Genomic DNA, 19,066 nt, shown 5'->3' with positions numbered 1-19,066 from the left:
CCATCCAGGGTCGTGCCAATCCCAGCAAGCATACAGCGCGAGGCAGGAACAATCCCTGAACGGGGTACCAACTCATTACTACTGCTGCATCACTGTGCCCACAATTTTAATTGTTAACAGTATACATTATTTAAATGAAGTTAAAAATTTAATGGTATAGTGTAATATATATACTTTACCATCCTAATAAACTATATGTGGTTAATTTCAGTGTATTTGATAAAGTCGCGTCAGGGATGTGAATCTATAAAAGAAAGGGAAAACCACATAGGAACAGTAGCACTGCTTTGATGCTGGTTTGCAAAACTGAGCCGAAAACTTGCGTACGCAATGGATTGAGCTGGCATGAAAATGTGCATGGTTTTCAGGCAAATATAGTTTTTATCCATCGCGATGTGAGTGTGGAAATGGGCAAATTAAACTTTTTTGTGTGTACGCACCGTTTATACACGAGGCCTCTCAGCACCTGTGTGGAGAATGGAGAAGCTTCCTGTATCTTGTGGGATAACCATCATTGATCTGGGCTTTACAACACAGTGACCAGATTAGTGTGAGTTTTTTCACAGTGGCCGGAGTGCCAATCCTGCTACCAACTCCCAGGTTTTCCCTACAAGTTGGAGGACCTGCTTGTAGGGCTGGATGAAGATTAACGTCATACCCACCCAGGACGAAACAATTGCAGGTTAAGGGCCCACAGGGAGTAGAGTCACTTCTGGTGTTTATGGGATTTGAACCTTCCGATTGCTGATGTAGATCTGTACACTCAGAGCCACCACTCCGCCCAGAAACCCACATGGAGTTTACAGAAAAGCACCTAAAGGACTCTCAGCAGTTAGTGAGAAACAAGATGAAATCAACGTGAACACCTTGTCTGGAGGAAACCAGGCAGCTCATCATCTGTGCAACACCACTCTACCAGTGAAGCAAGATGGTGGCAGCATCATGATGTGGGGTTGATTTTCCACAGCACCCTGCCCAGGATTGGTTCCTGCCTTGTGCCCTTGTCACAATGCGGGTTCGGCTCCACACTCCCATTTGCTGCTTGGAAGCCCTTCAATCCAGCACCATCGGTAATGTCACCGATGAGCTAGACAGTTGAGGCAATAACAATTGAGCAAGGGGATGGTATAAATGTGCAAAGTGCTTTTATTAAAAAGACAATCAAAAACAGTGTTCAATAAATAGTGCAGTGATCCAAAGTTCAATAAATAATCCATTAAAAAAAACACAATCCTTCAAAACAAGGTTAAAACGTTCAACAGGAAGCAGTCTTTAAAAATCAACAAAAAGCTCGGTGCATCTTTTCTGTTAACGTCTCACCTGCTTCTCCCGCTAGGGCTATGTAGCAGGCGAGACTCTCTCAGCAGCTGCCCTTTTCCTCATACACACATACACAGGTCTGGAGACCTGCCGATCCTGGCTTCGGTCTGGCACTCATTCTAGACCAGAGACTTGGACTCCTTAGTTTCCAGGACGCTCACACAAAGGACTACAACACCAAGTCTCGCGACTCCCGCTGCCTTTCCGGCCTTCCCCGGCCAGTCACCTTTCTCTGGTCACTCCCGCTACCTGATTGCTCAGCGGGAGTGACTTCAACTCCAACGCCTGGGTGTCGGCCTAACACCCAGCTTCCTTGCAGCTGCCCACAATCGCTCGTTCACACGCCCACACGCTCTGCGTGTCTGTCTTTCTCTTGCACTGCCTTGCTTCCTCGCTCCCTGTAAACGCTGTCCACTCTTTTCCTTTCTCTCGTTCTTTTTTCTTTTCATCGCCTCCCAACCGACTTGCGCTTCTTTTATATTGCGAGGGTCCATAGCAGCTGCAGCACATTAGCCACGGGAACAATCACGGATGTGGGCAGTCCCTCACCTGTGCACTAGGTGAGAAACGCCCACACCACAGATGGCCCCGTGGCTTGTTACGGCCACTATGCCCCCTCACGAAGCTGCAAGCACGGTGATTATTTATTTAGAAAATGGCCTTTGCTGAGCGAGCTGTGGACCCATAACACCACAGCCCTGTGTTGGCTGGGATTGGCTTCAGCAGACCTCCGTGACCCTGTGTTCGGATTCATCGGGTTGGAAAATGGATGGATGGATGGATAGTAGTAGTAGTAGTTGTATTAGTAGTACTAGTTCTAGTATTTTTATTATTATTAGTAGTAGTACTAGTAGCAGTAGTAGTAGTAGTTTTGTATTTTATATTATTATTATTAGCAGTAGTAGTAGTAGTACTAGTACTAGTAGCAGTAGTAGTAGAAGTACTAGTAGCAGTAGTTGTAGTAGTTCCATATTTTATATTATTAGTAGTAGTAGTAGTAGTAGTAGTACTAGTAGCAGTAGTAGTTCTGTATTTTATATTATTATTATTAGTAGTAGTAGTAGTACTAGTAGCAGTAGTAGTTCTGTATTTTATATTATTATTAGTAGTAGAAGTACTAGTAGCAGTAGTAGTAGTAGTTCTGTATTTTATATTATTATTATTAGTAGTAGTACTAATAGCAGTAGTAGTTCTATATTTTATATTATTATTATTAGTAGCAGTAGTAGTAGTAGTAGTTCTGTATTTTATATTATTGTTATTAGTAGTAGCAGTTCTTGTATTTTATATTATTATTAGTAGTAGTACTAGTAGCAGTAGTAGTTCTATATTTTATATTAGATGAGGCCTCACCAGTGCATTATAAAGGTTGAGCAGAACCTCTTGTGACTTGTACTCCACACATCAAGGCGCTATATATCCTAACATTCTATTAGCCTTCTTAATGGCTTCTGAACACTGTTGGGAAGTCGATAGCTTAGAGTCCACTATGGCTCCTAAGTCCTTCTCATAAAGTGTACTCTCAATTTTCCGACAGTCCATTGTGTATTCAAACCTAACATTTTTACTTCCTATGTGTAATACTTTACATTTACTGACATTAAATTTCATCTGCCACAAATCTGCCCAAGCCTGTATGCTTTCCAAATGCATAGTCATTGAGTATGACTATACATACTCAATATTTGTACCATTAAATTCTCTTTTGACAGTTTGATAAGTAGTAACCCGGTCTTATTGCCACAGAGTGTATTTTTAAAATATCGTTATGATTGCTGGGTCTGACCCAAAGAAATCCTATCTCAGGCCCTGTGAGGGCAAGGGACTTGGGGCCACCTGCTCTCAATTCAGCAGGTGTCTGGCTACGTGTCCCCAAGATTTCATTCACTCATCTTTACATGTGCAGAAGTTATGTGCATAAAAAAAACAAATGTGGGGGTAGATGGGGGCCAGACACCTTTATGGTTCTGACTGAAAATACTGAGAACTTTTGAGTCAAAATTCTGAGGTCACAACTCCAACAATGAAACAGCCTATTCCAGACAAAGATCCTTCACTTGCCTTTCATTATACAAATTATTAGCAGTTGCTGTATTTTATATTATTATTATTCATATTAGTACTATTAGTTCTTGTTTTATATTATTATTATTAGTAGTAGTAGTTTTTGTACATTATGTCATTTTTAGTAGTAGTTGTAGTAGATCTTTTATTTTTTAATAGTATTATTAGTAGTAGTAAAATTTTTATTATTATGGAAAATCCTATACATTCACTTTCAAAATTTAATTATTTAAAAACAAGTGTTTTTAATAGACTTTAAATATAATTAAGCTTGTGATGTGTGCTTCATTATTTTTTATGTATTTATATAGTCAGTCAGTCATTGTCCAGCCCACTATATTCTAACACAGGGTCACGGGGGTCTGCTGAAACCAATCTCAGCCAACACAGGGCGCAAGGCAGGAACAAATTCCCAGGCAGGGTGCCAGCCCGCCACAGGGCACACACCAAGCACACACTATGGACAATTTAGAATCGCCAATGCACCTAACCTGCATGTCTTTGGACTGTGGGAGGAAACCGGAGCACCCGAAGGAAACCCACGTACACATGGGTGCAAACTCCGCGCAGGGAGGACCCGAGAGGCGAACCCAGGTCTCCTTACTGCGAGCAAAGCTACCACTGCGCCACCGTGCCGCCCCTGTATTTATATAATTCGTGTTTAAATTAAAGCTTTTACAATAAATATTAATGTAGTGGCTTCAGAGTGGGGAAAGTTGGGGTGTTTGCGTGGTGGCCCCAAGAAGACGATTTGGCTAGGGGACACTGGAGAGGGGAGGAGAGAGGGGTTGGGAGCGTACGCTGATAGTGTGTTGACGTGATCGGGACATGAATGCAGCGATGACACCTCAGCACCACACTGGAACAGTGGCAGATTTATTTTATGGTAGCTGGAGTGCCAATCCTGGCTCTTGTTCAGAAAGCGGACGCCACTTGGTTGTTTCACAATAATTAAGATTAGGTATATAAGTAGGTTTCACATTTCTGTTATCATTTTAGTCCTAAAATATTAACTTAACGTCTGGGACCCATTTTATTGGCCTTAAGGTTAGTGTTTGGGCGAGGGGAAGGCCTTCTCAAGTGGTGTCCGCTTTCTGAACAAGATGGCACCAACCCCCAAGTTTACCCTGTAAGCTGGAGGACCTGCTGGCAGGGCTGGGTGCAGGTTAACGTCATACACAGAACGAAGAAATTGCAGGCTAAGGGGTCACCCGCAAACTGTTCCATGATAAAACACCCGGACATACAGGCACACAGGCAGGCATTCTTAACTTAGATTTACTTTGTGAAAACATTTTAACAGACACTCGCTATTAAAAGCCGCTACTGTAAAATTAAAAATGAGTGTAGATTCAGTGCAAAATCTTTGACACATCTTTTCATCTCGGCTGTCCTGAGCTGTATAAAATTCAGTGTACACCCTTCATTTTTACCCAGCAGGAGGTCTTGAAACTTGGCCGACCGTTTTTTGAACTGGAGCTGGGCGAAGCGTCATAAAGTCTCTTAACCGCGTAAGAAAGGAGTTGCCTTTAATGTTTACTCTCTTCTTCAGTGAGTAGTGAGCGCAGATCTAGGTGAGCGCCCTTAGACATCACGCCTGATAACTCGGATAGATAGATAGATAGATAGATAGATAGATAGATAGATAGATAGATAGATAGATAGATAGATAGATAGATAGATAAAATTGTTCGCCTTTTTTAAAACTTGATTATATTTTTGCCCATTTTCTTAAATATGCCATCTCTAAACACAGCGACAAGGAAGGAGTCGAGTCGCGGCTCTTCTCGGTGCTCCGCTGCCATCCAATTACGCGTTCGTGATACCGACAAGAATACTCGCTGTCATTCGATCACGTGTTCACAAATGTAATTATTTGCGGTCACGTTAATCTTTCAGCTGTTTGTTTCAGTGATGTAACAAGCAATTGCTGTTTAAACTGATTGAAAAAAAATCTAATTACAAAATCACATTAAACATGACATTACCTCAGAAAATACCAAGAACTCGTTCAATTAAAAGGTTTTAAAATGTCACCTGATACGGATATACCGGACGATAAGCGGCGAACAGTCACACCCAGCAGTTCACTAAATAGTAACAGCGAACCGGACATCTCAAAAAATAAAGTCATTTTAAAAAGTAGAAAAAAAAGGGTAAAGCCAACAGATCGTCGTCTACCTGGTGCTTTGGATTGGCCGCGGGTTCGATCAGTGGTCCCCTGCCGAGGTGCGCAGCAGCATCAGCCGGCTTTGCCCTCCGCCTCCGGTCCCAGCTGTGTTGTGCTTTACTGCAGCCTCGCGCGGTTTGTTTTATAAAGAGAACGTGAGTTTCTGTTTTGGGGAAACGAAACGAAACGAAAAGTACAAGGAGGCAGCGATAGCAGACCGAAGTATGAGCCAAATCTGTAGTGCCAGGGAAAAAAAAAACAGGTAATTAAAAATAAGAGAGCTTGCACTGATAAAGGGTCAGTTTCACATTTTAGTCGGCAGCCTTGCGCAAGCCTAATTTATTTACAAATTGTAACAATAAATGTTGGATTCTGAAACCTGCTTATGCCAATTTAGAGTCCTAATAACCTGTTAAAGAGTCATGAATTACGGTAAAACGTTGCTGCCTATAGATTGGTGGCAAAACGTGCCTCTAAACTTACCCTCGGATCTACCGATGACACCTGCATGGCTGTTTGGAGAGAAAACGTTTATCTGTTGACAAAGTCTGCCAGGACAACAAGCCCACCTTTTAATGTCAGCAAAATCAGTCAGGTGGTCTTTGAACTTCAAGGAACAGAAGACAGACTGCACTTCCATCTGCTTCAGAGGGGGTGAAGCGGAGAGGATGAGGAACTTTAAATTAATAGGAGTGAGTGGCAACCATTGGCAATCCTCAAGAGGGTCCCCAATGCCTCTGCTTCCTCAGATGTCAGCTTTCTCCATCTGTTCCAAACAGCTTGTAAAGGTGAACTGAGGGGGTCCATCACATCCTGGTACAGCAACAGCTCAGCTCTGTAATCGTAAGGCACTGCACAGGGTGGGAGAGGCGGCGCAGAGCTGCCCCCTGGTTCCGGACATGCAGTGGATTCATGAAGTATTCAAACTCCTTCACTTTCTGCACACTTTATTGTATTGTGGATTTCATTTTAAGTTGTTGGCCATCAACCTATGCTAAATAAACCATAAAAATGAACTCTTTGGGCAAAACTCCAAGCACCATGTCTGACGAAGACCATCATCTGTATAATACCATCCCTACGGTGAAGCATGGTGGTGGCAGCATCATGCTATGGGGGTCCTTCTCCGTGGCATGAATGGGGGACTGGTCAGAATTGAGGGCAGGATGAATGAGATTAAGTATTGAGAGGTCTTTGAAGAAAACCTCCTGAAGAGTGAATGTGACCCACGATGGATGACAGCTCCATGTTCAGTGCTCCCATGACCTGAAACATACAGCCAAGACAAGACAGGAGGGGCTTCAGGACAAATCCCTAACTGTCCTTGTTTTGCCCAGACTTAAGGCCCGTAGAGATGGCTGTTTACAGACACTTTTAATCCAGTCTAATGGAGCTTGAGAGGATCTGACAGGAAACAATGGGATAAACTGACCAAATCCAGGTGTGTGAAGCTTGCAGTGTCCTTCCCAAGAAAACAAAAAGCTGTAATTGCTATCAAAGGGACTTCTACAAAGTATTGAATCAAGGGCCTGAGTATTTATGTGAATGAGAGCTTTCACTTTTTGATGTGTAATACATTTGCATACCTTTTCGTCATTATGGGGGTTATGGAGGGTAGATTGATGGGTGAAAAATGGAAACTGTATCCGTTTAAAATTAAATCTGCCACACAGTGAAGTGTGCAGACAGTGAAGAGGTCTGTATACTGTACTTTCAGAATCCATTATATGTCTAATAAAAGTCTAAGGCCAGGCAGTGTGGTGTTGTGGTTAAGGCTTTGAACTTCAAGCCCACCAGTTGTGTGTTCAATTCCCCCTACTGGCACTGTGTGACTCGAGCAAGTCACTTGACCTGTCTGTGCTCCCACTGGAAAACAAAAAAAATGTAACCAAATATATTATAAATGTTGTAAGTCGCCTTGGATAAAGGTGTCTGCCAAATAAGTGGTACATTGACACCCATGGAAGAAAAAAAAAACAAACTTTGAACCCATTCTTCTCTCAAATTATGTATCTGTCCTGTTTAAATCCTATAATGGCCAGAAGGGACCCTAACCTGAACATTTCTCCAGGGCTGATGTACAATGGCGGACCCTGAGCTCTGACCCCCCAAAGGTCATGTGAAAAAAAAATGAACAATTTTCCCTTGGAGATTAACAAAATATATCAAATCAAAACTCAAACTCTGTCCTTGCTGCACTCTGTACAACACAGAAGACGTTCTTTATCTGTGGAATTGCTCTGCTGCCACCTGCAGGACAATGAGTGCATTATATTAGTAGTAGTAGTAGCTATTGCACTAGTAGTAGTAATTCTGTATTTTATATTATTACTTTTAGTAGTAGTAGTTCTGTATTTTGTATTATTATTTTTAGTAGTAGTATTAGTAGTAGAAGTTCTGCATTTTATATTGTGGACTTGACCCGGACACAGACAGGCAGACATGTTTTTAATCACCACCACACGTTTATTATTTATAATTATTTACAATAAATGGTCACTAAGACCCAGTCCAAAGTAGTGCACAAACCCCAACACACAGTCCTGGCCACAATATGCCTTTCTTCGGGCCGCCTCCACACTCTCTCTCGTGCCTCGTCCGTCTTCCACCTGACTCCAGCCCTGAATGAAGGGAGGCGGCCCCCACGTGATCCAGGGTGGGCGCAGACCCACATCTGGTCCCTCATGGCGTCCCGGCCGGGTCGTGGCCCCTGGCATCCCTGACAATATTATTTTTAGTAGTAGTAGTTCTGGATTTTATATTATTATTTTTTAGTAGTGTAGAAGGAAAATTTTTTATTAGCATAAGAGAATAGCAAATTAGCATATAAAGTCATAAAAAGTAATTAAAAGCTTCTAAAACATTAGATTAAGCATAAATTAGAATATAAAAGCAAATACGATAGGTCTAGCAAATGGTTAACTAAAAAATCAGGTATATTGCATTATTTTATAGGCTTACATTAAATTTTCCAAAGTAAAGAAAAGAACAGCTAAATGATGCAGCGAAACCAGTTTTGGACAGGATAAGAGTTTGAGGACACCTGTGATTCAAGGCTAGGAAGAGATAACATAGAGAGGAGGCCTCTAAAACCAGCTGGATTGATGAATCAGCAGAAAGGCAACAAAAGGCCTTTGTTGCAAGCAAGGTCACACTGTAATGCATGAAGAGAAAATCTTAGCAAATGCAGGCATTAGCAAAAATATTATAAGAATATATTAGCAATTAACTTTAGTGTAGAAATTAAGACAAATCAAGCATGGCAAGCAATGATCAAATGAAAGCACATACTATACTTCTTTTTAATTAAAGCTTAAGCTTCAGGACACTATAGTAAAAAGTTTGGAAAGCCTAAGAGAGGAAAACCCATATATGGATTTGAAGCCTTGGCCAGTTAGAAAAAATGGGAACAGAATAGAAAGATAACACATTCCACAAGGAGGAATAGTAAGGAGATAATAATGGTTCCCATGGAAACTCAAGATTTGGTCGGATGGGAGTAAAAGGGAGTCAGCGGAGGTAAGCAAACCAGCTCATTAGAGCAAGGTTAGAAAAGATAGGAAATTACATCAGAAAAGCCCAAAGATGGAAAGAGGAAGCCATCCACCCAGTCTTAGACCAATCAGAATAAGCCAAACAGACACCAAGAGGAACAATGGACAGTTGAACCAAGTGCAGAGTGAGCTAATTGAATGAGCCAAACTGATAAGAAATTGTTATAAAAGCTTCAATTGCTGTAATGTTCGACGCTCACCTCAATTTGGCCGTATTGGGTTGAGTCCTTGTTATTTTTGTGTTGATTTATTGCAATAAATCCTTAAAACTTTGTCTGTCTATCTCGAGTCCTAATAGCCTTTATTTTTAGGTAAAAAGCCTTCTGATGATGAATTTTTCGCCACGACAATAGTAGTTCTGTATTTTATATTATTTGTAGTAGTAGTAGTAGTTCTGTATTTAATATTATTTGTAGTAGTAGTAGTTCTGTCTTTTATATTATTATTTTTAGTAGTACTAGTTTTTTAACCTGAAGGCCCATAACCGGAATATTTCTCCAGGGCTGATGTACAATGGCTGACCCTGTATTCTGAGAATCCCTCTCCCCAAGGTCATGTGAAAAAAAACAATGTTCCCTTGAAGATTAACAAAGTATATCAAATCAAAACTCAAACTCTGTACAACACAGAAGATGTTCTTCTTCTGTGGAATTGCTCTGCTGCCACCTGCAGGACAATGAGAGCATTCTGAAAAGCTTTTAACAGCTGCCTTTCATTATTTCATATTTACACGCAGGTGTAGGAGTTAAGATTATGAAAACGTGAAGAGATTTATTGAAACAAAATGTTGTTCCTCTTTTTTGACAATATCACTCAGGATCTTTTTAACCTGGCCCATGTATAACTCTTATAGGTGAGAAGATACACTGCAGCTAAAAAGAATTTTTCCGAAGTTCCTGCAATTTTTGCTACATGAGTAAATTCTACTAACAATAAATAGTGTAATGCTGCCATCTATTGGATATTTTATTTATTGCATATACGATTTGGCATTCTAAAGGAATTCTTCTTCCTCTTCGTTTTTTCCCACTTCTATGTGGTGTTGATGTGCTTGATCAAACTTCTCCAAACAGCTCAGTCCTTCACCTTCTCACCAGTCAAGCCCTTTTTCTTCAGATCTTCTTTTATTTTATTCATCCACCTCTGCTTTGGCCTCTCTTTACTTTCTTTTCCCCTGTGATGCCCATCACTCTTTTGCTCACATATTCATTGTCTCTCCTCATCACATGTCCATTGGCATGCTAAAGGAATGCTCCACCCCAAAAATTATATTTTGATTTTTTCATATGTAACTTACCTTGTGTAGTTTTTAGTGATGGCCAAGAAAATAATGTTATCTTATGCTTTTGTGGAGAATGGAGATAACAATGTTTCTCATAGTATGGAAGCCTATGGTGACCAGCGCTGGACAACAGCAAACAATATCAAAAATGTCCATGAAAGAAATCTCCTGTTACTCATGTCTCTCAATCCACATGTTAAGTCTTTCAGTCGTATGCTTAGAATCTGCACAGCACATTTTTAGATAAAATATTAGTAAATAAATAACTCCAGAAAATGAGAGTAGTCCCCAGACATGTAGCCACTTCACATACTTTTGAATTGAAGACAGGATTCTTGACCAATGAAAGTGGAAGGAAGGCAGGTATTTGATTCAAAAGTGTGACCCAGTGCAAAAGGAATTTCTATTCATGGACTACTTTCATTTTCATTTCAGTTATTAACCTCTTTAGAACATATAAGAACTGCTGGATTTTTTGGCTTGAAAAATGACATTTTTATTAAATCTCATTGTTCTACTGTAAAATATGCAAAACACTTAAAGTACAGTCAGAAGTATATAAAGTATAAAAATGTGAATACTACTGCTACTACTTATAATAATATTTAATTATTATTATTATTCTATTACTGTATATACTGTCAAAATGTCTTTTGTGTGGTATATCTTTGAACACGAAAACTGCTTAGCTGTACGGTCATTTACCTGGCACTGTTCAGCATGACGGTTCGTCTCAACAACAGTTTTTTCAATCATATCATCATCATCAAGAAATAAGTGGCTCTTGGCTGTCAACATTCACTTTTATTCCTGGCAGCCCCGCAAAATCAAAATGAGGTGGTGAAATCTGAAGCAGAGGCAACAGAAACCCAAATGTGTCATTTTCAGATTCATTAGAATCGCGTTCGGTTTCACTGTCTGTTTCAGTTTCACTGCCTGAAGACAGATTCACTTCGTCATCACTGCTGTTGAGAGGCTCCTCATCATCACTGCTCGTATCACTGTCAAGAGCGTGCAACACCTGGGCTGCTGAAAAACACCTTTTATGAGACGCCATTTTGAGGCTAGGAGAAGATGCGTCTACACCGTGGTTTTGTGTACACTTACGTAAGACAGGCCTGTACCGTTGCTCGAGTAACACTCGGGACTAATGCTATGAGCACTTTTACAGCCCGAGTAATCATTGGGTCTAACACACGTGAGATGCATCTGTACAGTTGCCCGAGTGACATTTGGGAGTAACGCTTTTAGCACTGTATTCACCACCTGAGTGACGCTTGGATCTAACGCTAAGAAGGTAAAACATGTAGGTTATGTGACATATGCGATTGTATTCATGGATACTTTCTTATATTGTTTTCCTGATGTCTTGTGCTAGACACTACAGGCTCCAATGCTATCAGACACATTGATATCTCCATTAGATTACATTGTTTTCTTGGCCGTGGCTATAAACTATAGCCCGTGGTCACCGCCAGGAGGCGCCCCAATGCCTTGGGGACCTGTTACCCCAGCACTTCCGCCACACCAGGAAGTGCTGGGGGGACAGCCGGCACTTCCGCCACGCTGGGGCGTGGCCAAGGGAGGAATGCCGGGGACACCTGGTGCTCATCCGGGTACTGAATAAAAGGGGCCGTCTCCATTCATGCTGAGAAATGCTGGTCTCTTTTGTCATTTGTATGTTATTGCTAGTTAGGAGCCTTTAAAAACCGAGAATACAGCTGTTTAAGACTAAAATAAGCAATAAAGGTTCAAAATCTTAACGAGCGAGACAACTAAAGTGAAGCAGAAGTGTTACTTGAGCAATAAGAGCTTCTTATTAAGCAATTGGGTTGGAGCAAAAACCTGCAGCCACTGCAGCCCTCCAGGACCATGATTGAAGACCCCTGGCCTAAGAAGTTGCCTTAAGAAATATATGTTTGTGGATACTTCTTCCATTTTTTATCTGTGGCTACTCGATGCATGTGCAAAGCACATGCATGGACATTTGCAGACTAGGAAATCCTTAAGTATAACTAAGATAAGGGTCTACGCCCATAACCTACCTGAATGACTATCGGCCAGTAGCGCTCTCCCCGGTGTTGATGAAGTGTTTTGAGAGACTGGTTTGGAGTCATATCATGTCCTTCATCCCTCCCACCTTTGATGCACACCAATTTGCTGAAAGGGCTAACAGGTCTACTGAGGATGCTGTTGCTGCTGCTCTCCATGCTACCCAGTCCCATCTGGAGCATCAGGGGAGCTACGCACGTCTCCTGTTTATTGATTTTAGCTCTGATTTTAACACCATCCTCCCTCACAGATTGGTGTGTAAGCTGCTAGCCCTGGGACTCCCGTATTCCATCTGTATATGGATTAAAGACTTCCTGACAGACCGCACACAAATGGTTAGGGTGGGCCTTCACATCTCCTCGGCCATCAGCATCAGCACCGGCTCTCCTCAGGGCTGTGTGCTGAGCCCCCTGCTCTTCACGCTGTACACACATGACTGCGCCTCTGCCCACCACAGCAACACCATCATCAAATTTGCAGATGACACCACTGTGGTGGGGCTCATCGCTGGGGAGGATGAGTCCGCCTACAGGGACAAAGTGGAGTGGCTGACAGCGTGGTGCACTGACAACAACCTGCTCCTGAACACAATTAAGACCAAGGAGCTCGTTGTGGACTTCAAGAAAAAGAAAACAGACATCAACCAATCTACATCAGAAGGGACTGTGTGGAGAGGGTGTCAGACTTCCGCTTGCTGGGAGTCCACATCATGGAAGACTTGTCCTGGGGTGTGAACACAACACAGCTGAGCTGGCGAAGAAGGCTCAGCAGAAGGCTCCTCAGGGAAAAAACATTCCCCAAAAACTGCTGGTGTCCTTCTATCGCTGCTCTATTGAGAGAATCCTGGGCTACTGCCTCTGCGTGTGGTTTTCCAGCTGCACAACAGCGCAGAGAAAAACACTTCAGCGGATCGTAAAGCCTGCCCAGCAGATCATCAGCTGTTCTTTACCCTCTCTGGATGAACTGCACAGCTCTCGCTGCCTCAGTAAAGTGGAAAACATCTTAAAAGACTCCTCACACCCCGCTCATGACATGTTCCAACTGTTGCCATCAGGGAAAAGATATAGGAGCATCAAAACAAAGACTAATAGACTGAATAGCAGTTTCTATCCTTTTGCTATTAGGGCGCTGAATTCCACCTAATCACCTCCAGTGCAGCAGTGCAATAGATGACATCTTATGCAGTAGTGTTTTATGTGCAATAGGGTTTTATGTTGAATGTTTGTGTTCTACCTCATTTCTTATGTTATCTTTTCCTATCCTTTTTTAATTATATTTATTTATTTTTTATATATATCTATTTTTTGACACCGCAGGGACTGCACCTAATTTCGTTGTATTTGTTACAATGACGATAAAGATATTCTGATTCTGATTCTGATACACAGCCACATAATCAGGTCACTTGTAGGAAAATCTATGCATGTTAACCGGGTTTCCCAAGACCAGAATCGCAGTTCCTCGCACCAGAATAAAGGTCCACATGACCAGATTTCTGTAAATAACTGAATTATTAAACCGCAAATAAACGCATTCACTGTTCTTGACGACATGTGACTTGTGATGGACTGACCTCCCATCTAGGATTAGTTCTTGCCCCTATATTCTAATAGAGAAAGCAATTTCAGAAAAAGGACAGATTGAATGGAGATGTTTTGACGACAAGATGGGTAGAAGAGTAGAATTTAATTAAGGCCTGCATCATGAACTAGTCAGAAGTTGATGGAGAATTTATTAAGTATGGATCCTTTGAAGAGTGCTTGGTGAAGGATGCCTATATGCACCCAAGACCGATGAATTTCAAATGTAAAGAATGAATTGAGATGGGTTACGCACCACTTCCACCTCTCTGCTGCCTCTGCAATCCAATCATAGTCACCTCATGCAGAGCCTCAGCATGTGGCTAAAATTTGTGAATTATCATACATCTCACTTTTTCGACTCCCGCTGACAAACAGATTGAGACAATCAGTGGCAAGACTCCAAAAAAATAAAAAAAAAAGACCTCTTCCCAGCTCTCATATCCTTCTTTTGTGCAAGCTGCGCTAAAGCGGTCTTTTAATCCCTTGACTGAACAGCACTGTGGGGTCAACGTGATCCCCGCTGTATTCTAAGCAGGCTTCCCAGAGGCGGCTGGTCAGCACAGATTAATTTTTCATGTCTCTGACACTTCTTCACTTTCATGTAAGAATGGTTACCATGTTGTTAAAGATTCAGTTCCGCTTCCCCCTTGATATGAAGTTTGAGACGCCCATTAGAAATGCAATTTCTTCATTCTCTTCTAAGAAAATAACTGGCCTGAGGAGAAGCGTTCAGATTTATTTAATCGCTTTCATTTGCGACCAAGCTTTTATGTGCTGATCTTCTTAAATCACACCTTAAAGGAAAGGTGAATAAATCTGTAGCTCGTCTGAATGCATAACCACTGCACTCCAAAGATGGTGCTGTGTTGTCTGACTGTCTCCATCTCATTTCACAGCTTTTAATATCTGATGTTGAATCAGGTCAGAGTTAGTCTCTCTAGTGACTTACCGTGCCTGCAGGAACTATTCAGGCCCCTTCACTTTATCATATTTTGCTATATTAAAGCCTTGTACTAAGGTAATTAAAATTTATTTTTCTCTCATTAAGCAACACTCAATACCCCAGAATGACAAAGTGAATTGCACTTTTATTAAAATTAAAGTAACTAAACTGTCCCATCGACAGATGCTTTCAGATGCATTGAACTTTCTCCCAAGTGCATCCCATTCTATTGATCAACGGTGAGATGTTTCAACACATTGTTTGGAGCCCACCTGTCATCAACTGAGTTGATTGCACATGATTAGGAAAAGCACACACCTGTCTATAAAAGGTTCCAAAGTTGATCGTGTGTATCAGAGCCAAAACCACGTCATGAGGTCAAAGGAATTACCTGCACAGCTTAGAGGTAGGATTGTGTCATGGCACTGATCTGGGGATCTTCTTCTTTTGGCTGCTCATCTTCTTCCATATCTTGCTGTCCTCTCCATCTTGCTCTGTCACACCCATCACCTGCATGTCCTCTCTCACAACATACATAAACCTTCGCTTAGGCTTTCCTCTTTTCTTCTTTACTGGCAGCTCTATCCTTAATATCTTTCTCCCAATATACTCAGCATCTCTCCTCTGCAGATGTCCAAACCAACACAATCTCACCTCTCTGACTTTGTCTCCTAATCGTCCAGCTTGAACTGACCCTCTAAAGTCCTCATTTCTAATCTTGTCCATCCTCGTCACACCCAATGCAAATCTTAACATTTTTAATTCTGCCACCTCCAGCTTTGTGTCCTGGTTTCTGGTCAGTGCCACCGTCTCCAACCCATATAACATAGCTGGTCTCACTACCGTCCTGTAGAACTTCTGTTTCACTCTTACTGATACCCGTCTGTCACAAATCACTCCTGAGACTCTTGTCTACCCATTCCACCCTGCCTGAACTCTCTTTTTCACCTCTCTTCCACAATCCCCGCTACTCTGTACTGTTGATCCCAAGTATTTAAACTCATCCACCTTCGCCAACTCTACTCCCTGCATCATCCTCACCATTCCACTGACCTCCCTCTCATTCACGCACATGTATTCTGTCTTGTTCCTACTGACCTTCATTCCTCTCCTCTCTAGAGCTTAGAACTGGCTACTAAACTAAACTGAGCATTCGTGGCAGAAGGGTCACAGTAACAGAGGTGGCCAAGAACCCGATAGTCACTCTGACAGAGCTCCAGAGAATCTGTGTGAAGATGGAAGAAACTTCTAAAAAGGACATTAATCATTGTAACATTCCACCAATCTGGGCTTTATGGCTGGATGGCAAGACAGAAGCCTCTCCCCAGTAAAAGATACATGGACGCCCATCTGCAGTTTGCAAAAAGCCAAGGAAAGGATTCACAGGCTATCAGAAACAAGATTATCTGGTTTGATGAAACCAACACTACACAGTGATGACAACATCATGTTAAGTCTTTTTTTCAGCATTAAGGACTGGAAGACTAGAGTGCATTGAGGAAAAGCTTAATGGAGCAAAGTACAGAGATATACTAAATGAAAACTTGCTTGAGAGCCATCTGGATTTAAGACTGGGCCAAAGGTTTACCTTCCAACAGGAAAATGACCTTACACACAAAGGAGTGGCTTAGGGACAACTCTGAGAATGCACTTGAGTGGCCCAGCCAGAACCTGGACTTGAACCCAATCGAACATCTCTGGATAGACCTGAAAGTACCTGACAGTCTCCATCTAATCTGACAAGAGCTTGAGAGGATCAGAAAATTAGAACATTAGAACAATTGACATGAGAACAGGTCATTCAGCCCAACAAAGCTTGCCAGCCCATTTCACTTAATTCTTCCAAAATAACATCAAGTTGAGTTTTGAAGGTGTCTAAAGTCCTGCTGTCTGCCACACTACTTGGTCACTTATTCTATATGTCTGTGGTTCTCTGTGTAAAGAAAAACGTCCTAATGTTTGTGCAAAATTTACCCTAAACAAGTTTCCAACTATGTCCCCGTATTATTGATGAACTCATTTTAAAGTCACAGTCTCGATCCACTGGACTAATTTCTGTCTCCTCTTAATCTTCTTTTGCTTAAACTGAAAACACTCAGCACTTTTAATCTTTCTTCATACCTCATCCCCCGTAGCCATGGAATCAACCTAGTCACTCTTCTCTAAAGTTTTACTCTCACTACTAAGTTATTTTTGAAGCTCGGAGACCAAAACTATGCACAGGACTCCAGATGAGACCTCACCAGTGAAGAGAAGAATGGCACAAAAATCTACAAATCTTGCGTCAAGCCTAAGAAGACTCCAGGGGCTTCAACAAAGTACTGAGGAAAGGGTCTGAATACTTGTGTCAATGTGGTATTTCAGTTTTTTATTTGTAATGCATTTACAAAAATGTTTCTTTTTTTTGCATTTTATTGTTTTTATTACAAATCAAATAACATTCCATACAAGCAAGTCAACTTTAACAAAACTAGGTTTGAAACAAATCAACCCCCATGTTAATATATAACATCAGTTATCCATCCATTATCCAACCTGCTATATCCTACGGGGGTCTACTGGAGCCAATCTCAGCCAACACAGGGCGCAAGGCAGGAAACAAACCCCAGACAGGGCGCCAGCCCACCGCAGGACACACACACACACCAAGTACACACTAGTGACAATTTAGGATCGCCAATGCACTGAACCTGCATGTCTTTGGACTGTGGGAGGAAACCCACACAAACACGGGGAGAACATGCAAACTCTACGCGAACCCGGGTCTCCTAACTGCGAGGCAGCAGCGCTACCCACTGCACCACCGTGCCGCCCATCAGTTATCCAATTTACAAAAAGTTTTAAAATCCTGTTTGCCATTCTGGGGTATTGAGTGTGGCTTGATGAGGGAAAAAATGAGTTGCAACAATTTTAGCACAAGGCTGCAACATAAGAAAATCCGAAATAAGTGGAGGGGTGTGAATACTTTCTGAATTCGCTGTACATTTTATTTTACTATGGTGTTTACAGCATAAGGAGTAATCTTGTGACAGCCCTGTATACCCAGAAAGATGCCAATGAAGGAAAAAAAATGATCTTTATAATCATTTTATTTTTGAAAAGTAGCTTATATTGCATGCATGCATTTTAATATACATGTTCTTTAACTCAAATATCAAATAAGTATAAGCCTATTCAGCAAAATTACCAGTGATGAGTGATAAAGTAACTCTTGAAAAATATGTGAAGAGTGTATATATGTGATACGGGACAATGTCCTATGGGATTTTTCTGACTTTAAGGATTACTGAAAGATTGAAAATGCTTTTCCAGAGAATAGTCAAAAGAAATGAGCAAGAAGTCAGAATGATAGAGGAATACCTGGCAACTGAAACAAAAAGAGGGAGAGCCATAACTCAGTAAACAAAAGAAGAGTCAAGAAACCAAAAGGACCAATCGCCACCTAACTGCCCCATTTTCAAACCATATTTGTTACTAAATAAAGAATAAAGGTTTCTTTTATCCACACAGAAGTACAGCGTGTTGACAGCACAGCCGTATTTAACTGGGAGGTAATTGGCTTGACACCCAGGTTGACCTACGATTACGCAAAAAGATTCTAACAGGAGGGGAGTGTGAAGCACCAAAGGCGACACTATAACTGCAGGTCAAAGATGGATCACATGACATACTTGGTCACGGGTTAAATGACACAAGAGCTAAACTTAAAAGAAGTGGTGAGGCGGGTGGCCTTCTGCTGTTATGCACCTAAAATCTGGAATAGCCTACCAATAGGAATTTGCCAGGCTAATACGGTGGAGCACTTTAAAAAAACTGCTGAACACCCATTACTTTAACATGGCTTTCTCATAGCTTTATTTTAGTTTAATCCTGATGTTCTGTATATTTAATTAATTATCATTGTCCTTCATGGTTGCTCCATAATCCGTACTAACCCCTACTTTCACTGCTGTTCTTTTTGTGGTTTTCTGTGGTGGTGATCTGCTTCACCACCATCACCTGATCGAAGGACCGTGATGTCCTTACATTGATGGATTAAAGGCCAGAAGTCCACAAGACCGTCATCATCAAGTTCTTCCATGTGAACCCTGAATACCA

General features: G+C 41.5%; 1 protein-coding gene across 2 annotated transcripts in view; it reads right to left on the bottom strand.

The window, feature by feature from the left end:
- The window catches only part of LOC120530153 (NFX1-type zinc finger-containing protein 1-like), a 215,428-nt gene extending 209,781 nt beyond the window's left edge, over positions 1 to 5,647 (bottom strand). For both annotated transcript variants that reach the window (XM_039754362.1, XM_039754363.1), the window contains exon 1: positions 5,566 to 5,647. The gene's annotated coding sequence lies outside the window, so the exon portion shown is untranslated. The remainder of the gene's footprint in view (positions 1 to 5,565) is intronic.
- Positions 5,648 to 19,066: the final 13,419 nt, after the last annotated feature.

This window comes from Polypterus senegalus, chromosome 5 (assembly GCF_016835505.1).
Source record: "Polypterus senegalus isolate Bchr_013 chromosome 5, ASM1683550v1, whole genome shotgun sequence".
Lineage (NCBI taxonomy): Eukaryota > Metazoa > Chordata > Cladistia > Polypteriformes > Polypteridae > Polypterus > Polypterus senegalus.
Note: the sequence above shows the minus strand (reverse complement) of the source record. Positions and strands in the feature narration are given on the sequence as shown.